Genomic DNA, 12,386 nt, shown 5'->3' with positions numbered 1-12,386 from the left:
ACTGTAACGCAATTACACTCCAATAAAGACGTTTAAAAAAAAAAAAAGACTTCTATGCCAAACACGTGGAAACAGAAAAATGTGTTTCTGACATTTCACCATTTCCCCCTCCCTTTCATCATTCAAAGACCTCCTGAAATATAACATCTTCCCTAAAATCCCTGTAACTTGAAGAGAGGCACTGATTCCTCATGTTCACCCATCAGCATATAAATATCACCCATATACACTCTATATATTCTTTCTTAATAACCAAAACCCTTTATAAACCTTACTCCTTTTTATTTGCAGACAGTGTTAGTGCTCTGCTAGTTGAATTTATACATATGCTCTTGTTTATATGTTCTTGTCATTGCTGCTTCATGCATTCCCTAAGGCATAGGCTAGGACTTTTAAAGCAATAATCATGTTTTTCTTTCATTATAAAAATAGTACATGCTTATTTTTAAGATTTTGGGAAATATGGAAAAGTAAGAGAACAAAATTCACCCATATTCCCACCACTCAATTACAATAACTATTGACAATTTTGGAGGTTTGTTTGTTTTGTATGCTGTATGTGCAATCCTTATATACTGTTTTTTTTTTCAGCTTACAGAATGGTTTGTATAAGCATAATTACCTTAAGCATAACTTTTAGTACCTGCATAATATTCCATTCCAGAAATTTACCATAGTTTATTTAACCATTACTATAAATAGTGCTATTATAAACATCCTTGTGCATAAAGTTTTTTCTTTTCTTCCTTTTTTTTGATTTTTTTCCCTTTTTAAAATTTTTTTATTTTATATTGGAGTATAGTTGATAAACGGTTTTTGGATTTTGTTCCCTTTAAAATTTTTTAAAATTTTATATTATATTGGGGCTTCCCTGGTGGCGCAGTGGTTGAGAATCCGCCTGCCAATGCAGGGGACACGGGTTCGAGCCCTGGTCTGGGAAGATCCCACATGCCACGGAGCAACTAAGCCCGTGCGCCACAACTACTGCGCCTGCGCGTCTGAAGCCTGTGCTCCGCAACAAGAGAGGCCGCGATAGTGAGAGGCCCGCGCACCGCGATGAAGAGTGGCCCCCGCTCGCCGCAACTAGAGAAAGCCCTCGCACAGAAACGAAGACCCAACACAGCCAAAAATAAATAAATAAATAAATAAAATATTCTTAAAAAAAAAAAAAATATATATATATATATATACTTTAAAAAATTCTGTCAAATCCATGATATTTTAAAGGAATTTCTTTTATTATTTTTAATTTAGAAAGTCCTCCCACCTTCCGAAAGTTTGATATATATTTCTATTTTCTTTTGTCTCTTTTCCCGACCCTCACCATGGCTTGCTTTCTGTATATTTTTTTTAATTCCCACTGAAATGCATTTTGATATATTGAATAAGGTGAGAATCGTATTTTTTCAAATCGCTGAACAATTCTGTCAACATCGTCTATTAAATTAACTTGTCTTTCCTTATTATGTTACTCTCACTATCAAACATTAATTATAATATCTAACTATACTTATTCCCAAACTATTGTATTTCATTGTGGATATATTAAGTCTACCAGCATAAGAATATAACTATAGTTAATGTGGTGTGTTTTAATAGCCCAGAAAAGCTATTCCTCCTTTGCTACTTTTCTTTTAAAATAATTTCCTAAGCTATTTTAACCAGTTATTCTTACATATGAGTTTTAGAATAACTTTTCAAGTGCCACCTCACTCTATACTCCATTCAATTATTATTTTAACTGAAAATATTTTAAATTTATAGTAACGTAGAAAGAATACTTTATATTCCATCTTCCAGTTCAAAAATCAGTAACTTATTTTTTCAAAAATTTTAAAAATGTTTCTTGACAACGCTTTATAGATTTTATCACCTAAGCAACACATATTTCTCACTGGGATTATTTCTGGGTATTCTAAAATGTTGGTTGCTGTCCTGAATAGGACTTTTTTCTGATTATTTCATGATTATTGATATAAAGGAGCATTACTGAATTTGATATATTTAGTGTCTTTTACCAAGCCATTTTGCTGAACTGCTATTGGGTCTATAAAATTTTCTTAATTGTTTTGAAACTCTTAAATATATATTGATAGCTACCAAATTTCAGTGAGTGTATGACATAACCAATTGTAAGATACATAATTATTTTACATGCTACCAAAAGGAGGGGACATTGATGAACTGTGACAAACCACTAATTCTGAGATGTATCTCAATTTTGGAGAGATTAAAATGTGAAAAAGAACAAATCATAGATTTGATAAAATATCATAGATTTCTAAATAATGATGATTGGGTTTCTTTCTCACCAGTAATCATATCTCACATCTATTTCAGATCTCATTGTCTTGGCCACAGCAATAGAGGTAGATGACAGGTATCCTTGTCCTTCAGCAGTTTTCCACAGAGATAATTCATCTTTAAGCATGATGTTAATTTTGATTAAAATAAATATTCTTTATCATTTTAGGACAGTATCTTTCCATTCACCAATTCACATCAGTCAAATACTAATTTCATATCTTCTACAATGTGCTTTTATTTACTTATCATTTTTCTTAAATTGTGTCACTTTTAAAATGTAACTTTAAAAGTAAATTAATTTAATATTAAGAAGGAAACCTTGCATCATTATAGAATATGGAAAACCAAAAACAAACAAAAAAAAGAAGATGGAAAAACAGAATCACTTCCCATAAATGGAAGGTAACCATAAAATTTTTTTTTAAAAAAACACAAAACAATGTTATATTCTGTTTACTTACTGTTGCTTGCTTAAGGCTCTGAGCCTAATGCCAACTCTTTTTTATTTAAAAAAAAAAAAAAGGATATTAGCAAGTGTTAAAGATACATGCAAAACTGAAACTTTCTCCTGGAAGTATAGTAAGGCCCCTACATACGAACGAGTTCCATTCTGAGAGCACGTTCATAAGTCCAACAAAGTTAGCCTAGGAAGCCAACAAACACAATCAGCTGTATAGTACTGTACTGTAATAGGTTTATTATACTTTTCACACAAATAATACATAAAAAACAAGCAAACACAGAACAAAGAAAACTTTTTTAAAAAAATTTATTTATTTGGTTGCGCCGGGTTGCAGCAGGCGAGCTCCTTAGTTGTGGCCAGCAAACTCTTAGTTGTGGCATGCGCGTGGGATCTATTTCCCTGACCAGGGATCGAACCCGGGCCCCCTGCATTGGGAGCGCTGAGTCTTACCCACTGCACCACCAGAGAAGTCCCTAAAAAAACATTTTTAATCTTACAGTACAGTACCTTGAAAAGTAGAGTAGTACAGTACAACAGCTGACATACAGAGGCTGACATCAGGTGAACACGTAAGAAGAGTTACAGACTGGAGGAGGGAGAGGAGGTGGGAGATGGTAGAGCTGAAGGATCGCCAACAATAGGAGACGGAGGGCAAGCTGCAATTTCACTCACGCCTGACCTTGATGGCACAGGTTCTGGTTCCTTGCTGGAACCAGATGCACGTTCGCATCTTTGAAAGTTTGAAACTTGAAGGTTCGTATGTAGGGGACTTACTGTAATCAGAGTACAAAGAGAATTGAAATAGAGTAAATGTTCTCACTATAGTTAAAACCATGTCTGAGTTGCATGTGAAATCGTCTATCCAATCTGTTTTCTCTTTTCTTTTCTTTTCTTTTTTTGGCTGCGTTAGGTCTTCGTTGCTGTGCGAGGGCTTTCTTCTAGTTGCGCAAACAGCGGCTGCTCTTCATGGTAGTGTGCGGGCTTCTCTCGTTGCAGAGCACAGGCTCTAGGCGCGTGGGCTTCAGTAGTTGTGGCTTGTGGGCTCTAGAGCACGGGCTCAGTAGTTGTGGAGCACAGGCTTAATTGCTCCGTGGCATGTGGGATCTTCCCGGACCAGGGCTCAAACCCTTTTCCCCTGCATTGGCAGGTGGATTCTTAACCACTGTGCCACCAGGGAAGCCCTCCAATCTGTTTCTGAACCTTTGTTAGGAATGTGTTTCATATTTTATCAAATGCTTTTTTGGTGTATGTTGAGGTTACTTTATATCTTTTGTTTTACTTAAGCTAATGATTGATATATGTATTGTGTAAATAAGTTTCTAATATTGTGTTACCCTGTAGCATAACCCTGGAGGTAAACACACACACACACACACACACACACACACACACACACTCATTCTAATATATAGTTGAACCCTATTTTCTAATAGTTTATTTAGGATTTTTCCATTTGTATTTATAACTGTATTGCCAAGGTTTTAGGGATTTCATTAGGGTTGTTGCAGGACAAAGGAACCAACTTGAGCCAATTTAGGCAAGAGCAGAAAGTCTAGCTGGGAGTCAAGAGACACTGAAACCAGAGTTGAGAAGCTCTGATGAACCATTGATACTCGCTCAGACTTTCCAGGCCTAAATGATTCTCATCTCTGCTTCTTGATGGTTTACTTTATTCTTTCCCTATGTAAATGAACTGATTTCTTCCTACTTCTCCCTGCACATAAGCCAAATATAGCAACTTCTGCATCATACACTTAATTACAGTGAATTTAAGTACTAAGAGAGGATAAGTATCTCTTGTTCCAATCCATATTCTGTAAATTTTACATAATTAATTTTTGAACAGTTAATACATACTCTGACATATAAATCCAACAGATACAATGTGGTATTCAATGAAAACTAATTCTTCCTCTCACCTCTATCCATAAGCCACTTATTCCTTAACACAAAACGCAATGGCTGTTCAGTTTCTTGTATTCTTTTGGTAAGTACACAATCATCCACATTTGTTAAACAGACTTTTCTCAACCATGCTTTTTCTTCCCCTATCTTAACAATATATCTTGAAGATTGTTCTGTATCAATAAATATAGAACTGTCTCATTCTTTTTAACACCTACCAATAGCTCACTTTTTGCATGCATAGCAATTTATTTAACCAATACCCTACTAATGGACATCTTAGTTGGCTCCAATCTTTCCCTGTTATAAACAATGCTGCAATGAATAGCTTTGTGCTTAAGTCCCTCCTGAGTTATTTATTTTGATTCTTTTCTTTGCTAAGTGGTTCTTCATTCAATAATTCTTTTATAGGAAGGGCTCATAGGAAAATGGTTTTCATTCTTTCTTTTTAAAAAATTTCTACTTAGTCAATGTCTGCTTTCTATAATTTTCTATATAAACTTCCGGCTATTTTTCCTTTTGTTTCTGCAGTGATTTGGATTTTGGAATAAAGAATTCTTGTTGTTAGTCTACTAATAGTTACCTTTAAACACAAACAATGTTAAATATACATTTTTATGACTATAAATTTAAGAATAAAACTATAACTTTTGAAAACTTTCTTTTTAAATGAGAAATAGAAATGGGCACATTTTCTGCCCAACTTTATCTTTCTCTCTTCTTTTTTACAAGTTTTACAATATTATCTTCAGGTCTGTAACTAAATTATAACTAACATTTAGATTTACTTCTGTATTTTTAACTTCCATATTTGCTTCCAGTCCTTGTAGAGAATTTGTTTTCTTGCACCTTAATTTTTACTCATTTTTGAGTGGTCTAAAGTAAAACCTTAAATTAGTTTATTTTTTTCTTCCAGTTCTATTGACATGAAGTTGACATACAGCACTGTATATGTTTATCCGTATAACTACAGATAATGATTTGATTTATATACATCATGAAATGATGACCACAATAAGTTAAGAGAACACATGTCATCTCATATAGATACAAAGTTAAAGACACAGAAAAAAAATTTTTTTTCTTGTGAACTCTTAGCATTTACTCTCTTAACAACTTTTTTTTTTAGAGTTTTTTTTTTTTTGATGTGGACCATTTTTAAAGTCTTTATTGAATTTGTTACAATATTGCATCTGTTTTATGTTTTGGTTTTTTAGCCAGGAGGCAGGTGGGATCTTAATTCCCCGACCAGGGATTGAACCTGCATCTCCCACATTGGAAGGCGAAGTCTTAAACACTGGACCGCCAGGGAAGTCCCAAATATTTATTTATTTATTTATTTGGCTGTGCCAGGTCTTATTTGCCACACTCGGGATCTTCGTTGCCGCGTGCGGGATCTTTTTTTTTAGTTGCGGCTTGCAAACTCTAGTTGCGGCATGTGGGATCTAGTTCCCTGACCAGGGATCTAACCCGGGGCCCCTGCATTGGGAGTGCAGAGTCTTAGCCACTGGACCACCAGGGAAATCCCAACAACTTTCAAATATAACATACAGCAGTGTTAATTATATTTATAATGTTGCACATTACATCCCCAGTACTTATTATCTTATAACTGGAAATGTGTACCTTTTGAATGACTTCATCCAGTTCCCACCTGCCTCACCCCCTGCCTCTGGTAACCACAAATCTGATCTCTTTTTCTATGAGTTAGTTGGTTGGTTGGTTGATTTTTGAAGTATAATTGACCTACAACACTATGTTAGTTTCCGTTACAGAACATAGTGATTCAATATTTCTATTCATTTCAAACTGATCACCATGATAAATCTAGTTATAATATGACACCATACAAAGATACTACATAGTTATTGACTCTATTCCCCGCACTGTCTGTTTCATCCCCGTGACACGTTTAAAACTTTAAATAATTTTAAAATGAAGAATACTTAGGTGAGATCTAGCACATCTTTAAGCGTGTCTGTTGTCTTCACACATCAATGACAACATGGATAGATACAGTTGTTTGGTTTGTAAATCTTTGCCCTAAAATTCTTTAAGTGTACTCCACTATCTTTTTTTAGACTTAATGCTACTGAAGAAAAGTAAAAGACCAACCTGTGTTTTGCTACTTTATAGTCAACATTTTCTTGCTTAACTCTTGCAGGATTCTTTGTGTATTTCTGAAATTCAAAAACTTCACTGGGATAATCCCAGGGGTGGATCTCTTATCATAAATTTTTTCTGGAAGAGGGAACTTCTGAAAAGAGTAAGGTCTTCCTTCACCTCACTGAAATTTTCTTATATATTAATTTATTGCATATGCTTCATTTATCTCATCTTCTTTTGGAACATCTATTATCAATACCTAGGATCTCGTCTTTGTCTTCCTTATCTCTATTTCTCTTTGTTCTTTTCTTCTACATTCTGGGAAAGCTTCTCAAGTTTGTCTTCTGAAACACTGATTTGATTTGCTGCCCTGAAGAGTCGGCTATATATGACCTCCAGAATGGATTTTATTTGAGTTACTGCATTTTAAAATCTTGGTTTCCTTAAAGACTTTTCTACCCTGTTTTCTTTTCACCTTAATCTGTTTTCATTTCAGTTTAGCCTGCTCTCTCTTTTTTAATACGCTATTCGTATTTCATAGGCATGGGTTTTTTTAAAAAAAAGATATAACTTAGATCTAGTAAAATGCACAAATCTTAAGTGTACAAGTCAGTGGAGTTTTATATATGTATACAACTGTGTGAACACCACCAAATCTATTATAGAACACTTTTAACACTCCCAAATATTTCCTCATTTCCCCTCCCTATAAACACCTCACCAAGGTTAATCTACATTCTGATTCCTATCACGATAGATTAGTTCTTCATGTTTTAGAATTTCACAGAAATGAAACAATATACTATATAGTTTCTTGTGACTGACTTGTTCTTTTTATAGATTTGGGGGCATTTTTTAATTGTAGTAAATATATATATAACTTAAAATTTACCACTTTAACCATTTTTAAGTGTACAGAAAAGTGGTATTAAATATACACATTGTTGTACAACCATCACCACCATCCACCTCCAGAACTTCCCAGCTTCCCAAACTGAAATCCTGTACCCATTAAACACTAGCTTCCCATACCCCCTTCCCCCAGCCCCTGGCAACCACTATTCTACTTTTCATCTCTATGAATTTGGTACTATTCATAGTACTCTATGAATGAGGTACTATTTCAGGTACCTCAAATAAGTGGAATCATAGAATATCTATCTGTTTGTGTCTAGCTTATTTCACTTGGCATAACATCTTCAAGTTCATCCATCATGTAGCACGTGTAAGAATTTCCTTCCTTCTTAAGGCTAAATAGTATTCCATTGTACGTAAATACTTTTTGTTCATTTATTCATCCGCTGATGGACATGTAGATTTTTAAAAAACAATCTTCCTAAAATTTCTTCCTGTTCCTGTAGTAAATCAGTATTCGATTAAGACTTTTTAAAAATTTCTTAAGAGATTATTTTCCTTGTCTTATACTGCAGAAATTTATTCCATAGTTCTCATTCCCCACCCCCCCACCCCCATTTTCTCAACTTTGAATTGGGAGAAAAATATCTAGGCCCAGAGTTTGAAAACAGATTAGATGCAGTGTTGTTATTTTGTTTCCTTATCATATAGCTTAGGTACTGATGGACTCTGCTTCTCTAATATTCTGTGATTTGATATGCACAGGCCTTATTCTAGTTTTTTTTCTGCTTAGCAAGAATTTATTTTGTGTAGTTCTTTTGAAATGAAGTAGAATCACTTCCCCATGCTCTATTAGAAAGAGGATGTTTAACCTAGAGAATGTAACTGTATTTACTCTTCCTTAAGCACAACTTTACCCCTCCCCGCAGCTTTCACTGTTTTTAGGGTTCCTCTACCTCTACCTCTACCTGAAATTCTTTTTTTTTCCATAATTGGTCAATTAAATTTTTGGGTTTTTCCTAATTTTTTTTCTTCCAGCATTATTGAGATATAGTTGACATACAGCACTCTATAAGACTGAGGTATTACATCACCTGAAATTCTTTACCTTTGTGAAGACTACCTATCCCAAGGTCTCCACTCTCTTTATCCTAAGCCTTACTGTGTACTGGGGATTGTAGAAACTGAATTGGTTAAGAGGCGCTGTTAATGACAGGAAGGGGCACCCTGACCATTCAGACATCTGTTTCCACACAGTGAAGGCCATGGCTGCCTAGGTTTCTCATTAGTGAAGCTCTGTGTTCCCAAACTATGGGCAGTCAGTGAAGGGAATCTAGGGGAGCCATGAGACAGAGTCCCTTCTACCTAATTTACAGCTTTCCATATTCAAAAGATGCTGTATGGGGAATTTCCTGGCGGTCCAGTGGTTAGGACTTCACGCTTTCACTGCTGAGGACACGGGTTCGATCCTTGGTCAGGAAACTAAGATGCCGTAAGTGCGCGGGGTGGCCAAACCAAAAAAAAAAAAAAAAAAATTGCTGTATGCCTCAGATATCAATTCTGCTTCTTAGTTTGGCACTAGTGAAAATTTAGTAATAGAAATACTTTCAGCATTCTCCTTTATGATTGACTTTTATCCTTTATTTCGAGAGTGATTGTTCATTTTCATCTTTTTGTATTACTTTGTGAATATTTAATGGAAGGCTGGGAGATGAACTATTAAATGCTGTTGTTACTCAGCCATCCCTAAAGTGTGGGTCCAAGGTTGTTTAACTTACTTTATATAATCTCCGTGTTATAAGACACCCAAGGAAGAGTCTCTTCCCCACTAGCTTGATACCTTAAATGTAAGTATTAAAATAATCTCTTTGTGTTAAGTACTTGCCATTCTCAGGAGCCTCATAAAAAGCAAATATTCTCCAAAGGGGTGAAACAGGTGCAGTATCACCCTGGTTTGATAGCTTTAAGTCATCAAGCAACACTGGTTTACTCTGGCAATGAGGGAGTAAGGCACACAAACTGGTAACAGCCCATGCTGCATTTTCCAGTATTCAGACAAGCACTTTAAATCAGAAGAGCAGAAACACTTTTACTGCTTTGAACTTCCCATAGTGCCCCAGGCAATCCCAGAAAAGGCCTCAGTACTTCTTATCTAGAATATCTCAGCTGTTTTACAAGCATCGATGAGAAGAATTGGAAAGCATCATCACAGACAGCTACTGCTGATCAACCCAGGCTCTTTACTATAAACTAGTGGCTTTCTATTTTTGTTTTTATTTTTTTTTACCAATGCAAATACTAGCTGTTATGACATCTTACAACACTGTCCAATAAGAACAACAGATAAAAGTGGGCTGCTTCAATTGAAGCAGGGAGTAGTACCAGGGCATCCACCCTCTCCCCACTACTTTTGGTGGGGAAAGGGCTCCATGGAATGCCTAGAGCTCTGAGTAACATAATTTCTAAATCACTATCCTAGACATCACTAAAGGGTGTTTGTCCAAACTACCCACAAAAGAAGAGTATGAGAAAGGGCATCAAGACATCTTGGCATAACTAAAATGCCTGAGTTCTGACTTTGTGCGTTATTTTAAGAATACACTTGATTGGTGCTGTCTATACTTAGCACTCTTACCCCCTTCCTATTCTAGGCAACTACTGAGGGAGTTCCATTGGACCGTGTGATCACCAAGACCTTACTCTTCCTTATATTCATTTTACATATCTTTACAAACATCCTTGAAAATTTTTTTCTTACATCTAATATCAGGATGTGACTTCCACTTCCGACCAAGTTAGAGTACATCCACTATGGCCCATCTCTCCTGCTGATTACAGTGAAAACTATGGACAAAATACACAAAAATCTAAGGACTCTCAAAAGTAAATGAAATCAGGTGGATTGCGGAGTGGAGTCAAAACTTGAAGGAGCAATTCATTTGAGAATGAGTTTTCTATTTTTCCCCCTCTTTTCTCCTGTGGCTTTGCCCCAACTGCAGAACTGTTTGCCAGCAGTGATACAGGCACTCTAAAACTCTAAAAGAAACCTTGCCTTTTTGCACAGAAGAACTGGGAAAGGGGGCCTCTGTGGGGCAGAGAGTGTAGGAGGAATCCTGGAGAGAAGTGAGTTGGAGAAGAGGATATCTCAAAATTGTGTAAGAAACTAGACAGGTTCCTAACTTACCCTTGAGCTGCATATGCATGGGACAGACCCAAAGCAGCCTAGCAAAACTTTGATAATTGAATTACGATTTAAACCACGAACCAGGTCTCAGACTAACCTCTTAGAGATGTATGTGGTTGAACAGACCCAAAGCAACATCAGCAAGGTTAGGAAACTGAACTGAGATTGGAACCACTGTCCACAGAAAGGGATTTTTTGGTTGCTGTTCTAACAATCCGTTTATTATTTATGTATCCACCCATAGAAACATCCCCCGCACTGAAGAGGTTATTTGGAGTGAGTCACAACCTGGGGCCTAGAGTCTGAAATCTGAGGTACCCTCCTCCCTCATTTTGTGGCCTAGGTGGGGGCATACACCAGACAGAACTGGCATCTCTTTTTTATACTGCATAAGCGGAGGGGACCTAGGCACACCCAGGAGAGGTGATTGGCAGGCTGGAAGATAAATTCTCTGAATAGCAGCACTTTTACCTCAATACAGGGCTGGGAGTTGGCTGGGAGTGCTGTAGGGACAGGGGGAGGAGTTAATTCGATGGAGGAGTTATTTGCAGGTTACAGAGAGAAATGAAGGGAGTACACTGACACAGGGCCAGGGTATCAGCAGGGTCAGTAGGTGCTGCTGTATGTCTTTATTATCGCAAGGGGAAAGTGACAGAGGCATCATAGCCAAAGAGGCCCGTAGAAATTAGGCCCAGTGCCCCTGCAATGATTCTGGAGCGGTTTCCTCTCTCAACAAGGACAACAATGGAGGTGATCAGGTAGAGGATGGCCGCTATGAGGGCTTGGAAGAAATCACTCCAAGGCCAGTGAATGAATTGTATCTTGGTGTGCAGGTCACACATGTAGATGACAAAGAAGATAGAAGCAAAGATCAATTCAATCACAGACAGAGAGGAATATCCTGCTGTTGAGGCACTGAAGAGGGTCAGAATCACCAGGCACAATATAATCTCAGCAAACAGGAGACTTCCCTTTTGGGTGCACAAGAAGTTGGTGCAGGTGGTCCAGCATCAGGGGGCAGATGTGTGCTGGGAATCTGCCATGGTGGGGCTGGAGTCCCTGGGGGCAGGGAGGATCTGCTTGCAGGTTCGAGGCTGGTGCACACCCAGCTGTCTTGCCGGATGAAAGTGATTTTAAAAATGTGTAGGTTGAAGCTAACTGGTTCTATCACCTGCTAAAACAGTAATAATGATAATGATAATAATAATGAAGAGCATCCTTTAGAGAATTTTAACAGGATCCGTATCTACACAATTTAATATTCAAAAAGTCCAGAATATAATCCAAAATTACTTGATAAGCAAAGGGCCAGGAAAACGTGACCAATTCTCAAAGGAAAAGAAAATCAACAGATGCCAACCCCAAGGTGACACATATGCTGAAATTATAAGAGAAAGACTTTAAAGCAGATACTATAATAAGCTTCATGAGGTAAAGGTAAACACACATGAAATAAAATGAATGGAAAGATAGGAGGTCTTAGCAAAGAAAATAAATTATAAAAAATGAACAAAATAGTATTAAAATATACATTCTCTGAAATTTAAAATTTACTAATGAACTCAA

At 36.6% G+C, this 12,386-nt stretch overlaps 1 pseudogene across 1 annotated transcript; it reads right to left on the bottom strand.

The window, feature by feature from the left end:
- Positions 1-8,921: 8,921 nt before the first annotated feature.
- Positions 8,922-11,863, bottom strand: LOC309640240 (proteolipid protein 2 pseudogene; annotated as a pseudogene). Its single transcript has one exon. The product of its transcript is annotated as a proteolipid protein 2 pseudogene (transcript).
- Positions 11,864-12,386: the final 523 nt, after the last annotated feature.

Source organism: Balaenoptera physalus (genome assembly GCF_965194825.1).
Source record: "Balaenoptera physalus genome assembly, chromosome: 12".
NCBI classification, from domain to species: Eukaryota; Metazoa; Chordata; class Mammalia; order Artiodactyla; family Balaenopteridae; genus Balaenoptera; species Balaenoptera physalus.
This window is presented reverse-complemented; position numbering and strand designations above follow the sequence as displayed.